Here is a 6,000-nt window from a genome sequence, read left to right on the forward strand (position 1 = left end):
AGCACATCCATCACGCACTGACGCTCCATCGACTCCCTGAAACATAGAACTTTCATTAGTATGTATAATAATATTGAAAACACAAAATGTACTTGGGGACCAATACCCACGTACATCTCAATAGCAAAACACGAATGAACGCATTGTGTAGAACATTCAAACAACAATTATTCACGCATTGTTGATCTAGTTAGATGGAACTGTCAAGATCCATACCTCGGGCTCCGCATAGACTTCCATTGATGATATTATTGAAGATGACGCTTCAGCAACTCCCTGAAACACAGTAATTGCATTAGTAGGGTTTTCTATTTTGTTAAAAAGAACATAAACTTTGTGCAGGCGTCAACGGCTCATCTAAATAGACCTGCACAAATGATCAGTTGTCTAAAATAAATAATGGATATCTAAATATGATTCGATTTGCTCGATCGTTGGAAGTGTCACCACCCAGAGATCTGCATCAACTACTAGGGGTGATGTTCTTGTAGAAGAAGCTCCGTCATCTCCCTGAACATAGTACTTGCGTTAATAAAGAAGGAAGTATAGCGGATGTAATCACGTCATATGATCTCGCTTGATCGAACTGTCAGTATCCATACCTCGAAATGCATAAGAACATCAAGGGACGCTGTAACTGCGGTGCACACTTCTGCAAGCTGTTGCGCCGACCCGTAACTGCATGCTCCCCCTTCTTCTTGGACTAATGCTCCATCGACTCCCTGAAACATAGGACTTTCATTAGTAATGAACACAATATTGAAAAAAGAAGACACATAGGAGGGCGACGACAGAAGGACATATCAATGGCTAAAAACGAAAGAAACATTGTGTGTAACAATCACGCTACAAGAATGCAAGATCTGATGATCTCCATCGATGGAACTGTCCGGAAACGTACCTCGAGCATCTGAGTGACATCAACGGTTGTCGTCAATGCGTTGGACTCCTCAGCATCTCCCTGAAAGACAGTACTTGCATTATTTTGGATAACAATAATTATAACTGAAAACAAAGACTAGAGGACGAGTACTAGGGTGTACCATTAGGTAAAATAATTACACGATAAATTAAAACTATTGATTTACATGCCTAAAACAAGTCAGTGGCAGAATAGCTAAGTAAGATTACCCGATAGGCGCTTGAAGTGGCTGATGACTGCAATAACGACACGGATGGAGAATCTTCCGCCTTCATATTGAGTGGATACATAAATGGGGAAATTATTGTTAGCTAATGCTACACACTACCGCAAGGCCGAGAGCTAAATCCGTAAACTTGACTCACCAGTGGAGGGATGTGGACGAATAGAGTGGGAATAGCGGTTGAGAGCAATTTTCGCGTCGCTCGCGGTGTTTTCTTCTTTATTAGCAATGATGTGGAGTACATGTCTGAGCTAAAGTGCCTGCTGCAGATGCGGTATCGATCACCCCTCTTGTCCGCAAAGACTTCTAGGACTCTACTTTCAAGCTCAGACGGTGGATATCCGCAATATCGGACCCATTCTCTTATCTGATCTATTGTCTTAGGGAAAACATGCATTATAGTACCTTCAGATTTTTTATGGGTCTTCGAAGGGCAACCGCCAATGGAACAGGCAGGCATTGTGGAAAGTTCTGAAAAGTAAAGATCAACAATTCTCTATGAATACCAATGTGTTAAAAAATTAAATGACACATAAAAGGTTCAATGCAAGGTTCGTTTTGGTTCTTGGAACTATACACGTTATTCACATGCGGATAAGTATTTGAATAACTTTAAAAAATAGAAAAATAATTTGACTAAACTCAGAACATGTGACTAGTTCCTTGCATGTACTGTCTTGAACGAAAAGAAAACATGGATGCAATTTGATGACTACTAGCAAATAGATATAAATAAAAAAATTGGACGCAAAATGATTATGGTACATGGCCTTACCTTGACGAAAAAACAGTTAGATGCAGGGATCAGAGTAGTTTCTTGTCGTAGAACAGGGAGCAGTTCACAGGTTGCAAACTGACGAGTTTGCTCGAAGTGGTCACGGAAGTTCACAGAGACGAAGAGCAGATAACCAGCACCTTCACGGGTTGACTAGCAGAGCGCAAAGAAGTTCTCATTAGAAATATGAAGTGGGTTATAAAGAATTCGAAACAGGGGTGTGTTTGTGAATGAATGACGTGTATATGTTGTGGCATTATGCGGTTTGCAGGGGGGCGTCCAGCGTGAGGGGGGATGCTTGGCAGGAGACACGGGGTCTGGAGGTAGACATGGGAACAACAACAACCATGCTCTATAGACCACTTTGAAGTGTACATGGTCTTTGGCACCTCTTGGCCTTTATCGCTCCCTGACAGCTCCACTTGCCAGCGCAAGTACCCCGGTGCGAACTGCCTTTGATAGGGCGGGGGGGTGGATTGGGGCGGTGGTCGTGCAGACAAGACTCGTTTGCCGCAGGGCCTTACCAAGGAGAGGCCATCTAACTGCATGTAAGAGGCAGGCTGCAGGATCTAGTACATGGAAGGCAGGGGGGTGAGTTTATAAATACCTCACCCTCCCAGGAGAATATATGGGTGCAGTTGTGGTGCAGACACGTGGTGTGACAAGACAAGGCACAGGAAGACTATTCAATGGAGACACACTAGATTCATTTAAAAAATCAAAACAACCATTGTTAAAATATATGTTGGGTTTTATTTTAGATCTTAATTTCAATTGAACATAAATAATAAACATTACACATTGTAAAGTTCCGGTTGCAGCACATCCAGGGAAAATCCGCGGTATTGTCCACTGTCGCTGGGGAAATGTTGTCTAATGGCAAGTACCGCACAGGCAGGTATTACTCTCCGAACGCGGTGTCCGAGCCTCTCGTGAAGCCACCAAGTGAAGCAACGATAGGCCACCAGCCTGTACCACCTGTGAAAAAGAAAGATGCAAACTGTATTAAAATGACAAAACTTTCTTATCAATGTCGATTCCGGTAAAAAATGTCAATCTGCTTTGAAAAAAATTCTATCTAGAAAATGCACAATATGGAACCAATTTACATGCGTTCGAATGATATGTAGATGTAATTTTATATGTGGGAGACGACCATGAAATAGTAGTGGCATCACTGACATCACAACCAGAGTATACTTACTCGTTACTCGGATTACGCGGACGAACAGTGCCGCGAAGTTCGTGCATAAGCACCATCATCATCCTCAACACGGTCCGTGAGAGGCAGGCTTCCCTGAACTCTGGCAGCTCGGTGATGCATTGCGGACTTGGCTCGCCTTCCGAAATGTAGGCCAAGCACCCGGAATTTTCACGGCAGCAGCAGTTCTCCTCCTCAGTTGGCATTAGCTCGCACCGATTGCACGTGCACCAGGTGGAGACGCCGTCCATGCGACATGGTCCAGGCTCTTCATCCGTTGACTGGTCCTCCCAACTGCCGTCCGAATCCCCATCGTTTTCGCGTGCTTGCCTTTCCAGTAGTTCCTCCTCGGTGTACTCGGGCTCGTACATATACGGCATTATTGTAGCCATTGTGTGGTAAAGAAAGTAAAATAATTTACAGAGATGGTACAGGTGTTCACAAGGCCTAGAAGCGGCGAAGGTAGCTGACCAGAGCACAGAAACGAGTGTAACACAGAGAGAGTAATGGAATCGAAAATCTGCTGCTGTGTGTTGTGAAACGGTGTGTTTATACTTATTGAGGAAAGAAGCGTCCTGCCATTTCCATGGCGACACTTCATTAGCTGAGGCGCAGCGATTGTTGACACAAAACGTGCTTTGGCGTTGGGAAATGGGCAGTACGTGTCTGCTGATGTCAGGCTCAGGGGCGGGGGATTTGATTTAGTGCCGCAAACGCAGGTGAGCCAAGTCGATGGGGGGAAATGATAGGATTATCACAAAATGGCGGCTGATTTCGAGTGCGTTAATGGACGAAAAGTCGGGTAAGGTCCATAGGAAAGTTTTCTACGATCTACCGATTTATGCTTAAAAACACATGGCCGAACCGTAGGGACAATAAAAAAAAAGTCCCGGAACTATCCTTTAAGGCAGAGATCATTCGCGGCACACCACTCCTGGATAGCAGACAGACAGAGATGAGAGAAGGAGAAGAAGTGGCGGAAGGGAGCCTGAAAATGAGTTGTGTCATCTGCATAGCACTGGCAGTTGGGGCAGAGAGCGGCAATGCTGTGGGCAGAAGTATGAACAGCCAGGGAGAGAGGTTAGACCCCTGGGGAACACCACAGGTAGAGATAGAGAAGAGGAAGGACCAAAGTTGGACCTGGGAGGGTCGATCAGAGAGGGAAGATGTTAGCCAAGCCAGGGCCTGATCTGTGATACCCAGGTTATCACAGAGATGGTTGAGCAGGATGGCATAGTTGACCGTCTCAAAGACAGAAGAGAGATCAAGTAAGATGAGGACACAAGGGGTGTTGGAATCGAGGTTGGAGAGCAGGTCTTCACGGATGTTCAGGAGAGCAGTTTCCGTGTTTCTGGCAGCTCTGAAGCCAGACTGATGGTCATGGAGACAACCAACAGATTCAGTGTGAAGATTAAGCTGGGAGATGGCCAGCTTTTCCAGGAGATTGCCCAGGAAAGGAGTGATGGAGATTGGGCGATAATTAGCTGGGCAGGAGGGGTCGGCAAAGGGTTTCTTAAGAAGAGGGTGTACCAGGGAGCGCTTCATGGGGGACGGGAAGACTCCAGGAAACTGTTACTCTTGTTGTCTTTGTCATCTCTTGACCATGTCTGTCCCACAGTAGTTGGCCCAAATACACGCATTTATCCCCAGTACGTACAGTGTCGACAATGTGCACTTTGCGGATGAGGCATGCTCACACAAATACTAGCTCCAAGAAGAATCTGTGTGAAAAGTACATGTGCTGACATGCAAACCAGTACAGATTCAATGAATAACCATAGGATGGACATAGGGATGCACTGATCACAGAAAGACACAGAGTACAATAGCCACAGGAAATACTCACATGCACCTGGGATCATACTTTGGGCACACATTATCTGTGAGTGGGGCCGGAGGCACCCAATTTTCACCAGGTGTCTAAAGAGATTCGGGTCCTTTCTGTGCTTAGCACTATTTCATAAGATTGGCAGTCTGTGTTAGTAAGTTGTACCCCATCAGAGTAAACCTTAATAAATGCAAGGAATTTGTTATTCTAAAAACGGTGTCTAAATAGTGAATTATAATGAAGTCACAGTAATAAGAGGGAATAACAGCTTGTTGTGTAGCGAGTCATATTGCCGGTGCTTGTGGTTTTTCTGACCAAAAAACGGTCAAATTTAAAACAGAACTATCATTAAACTTGGTGTATCCGTTTAGAAGGTGTAGGACTGACACTTGAGACACAACAAGAACTATCGAAATGTATTCAAAAACAGTCCTGATGGTGATGGTTGATCATTTTAAGGCTATTTGTACTCTGACCAAAGACATGGTTCTCTCATAATGAAATGCTTTCATTTAAAATACAATGGTTTGGTGATCCAAAGCATGATTTGCTCATTGAGATGTAACCTGCTAATATTACACTTTTGTTCCCAGTGATGTCTGAGCGTTTGCTGACAGCAAACTGTCCCCCAGGACTTCAGAAGAGTTTTCTGCAACAACGTCTTGTCAGTAACATGTCATTTTAAGATGGATCCCATTTGGTGTGCATCCAGGCTGTGCACCACAAAGACTGTGCCTGAACCAAGATCAGGTTTTCCTGCACCAGTTATGTTTTAGAAGACTTTGTTTTGTATACAATGTATCTGTAAATACATTGTATACAAAAAAGATAATACTTAATAAAATATTCTTTTTAGTTTAAGCTGTCGGATTTTGTCAGGTTTGTGTGTGTGTATGCACATGTAAATTGTGTTTCGAATGAGAAAATTAAATGCTTATGATCCCACAACATATAAACGAACTGTATTATAAGTCATATAACTAAACATTAGGTTACTCATGCAAGCACCTAAGTGTGCCCATTAACATAGAAGCTATATATTTTTGAGTGA

General features: G+C 43.8%; 1 protein-coding gene across 1 annotated transcript in view; it reads left to right on the forward strand.

Annotated features, from left to right (window-relative positions):
* The window catches only part of ITGB3BP (integrin subunit beta 3 binding protein), a 610,626-nt gene extending 604,957 nt beyond the window's left edge, over nucleotides 1–5,669 (forward strand). Inside the window, exon 8 of the mRNA XM_069642006.1 lies at nucleotides 5,543–5,669. The gene's annotated coding sequence lies outside the window, so the exon portion shown is untranslated. The remainder of the gene's footprint in view (nucleotides 1–5,542) is intronic.
* The last annotated feature ends 331 nt before the right edge of the window (nucleotides 5,670–6,000 follow it).

This window comes from Ambystoma mexicanum, chromosome 1q, assembly GCF_040938575.1.
Source record: "Ambystoma mexicanum isolate Mex_15411 chromosome 1q, UKY_AmexF1_1, whole genome shotgun sequence".
Taxonomy (NCBI): domain Eukaryota; kingdom Metazoa; phylum Chordata; class Amphibia; order Caudata; family Ambystomatidae; genus Ambystoma; species Ambystoma mexicanum.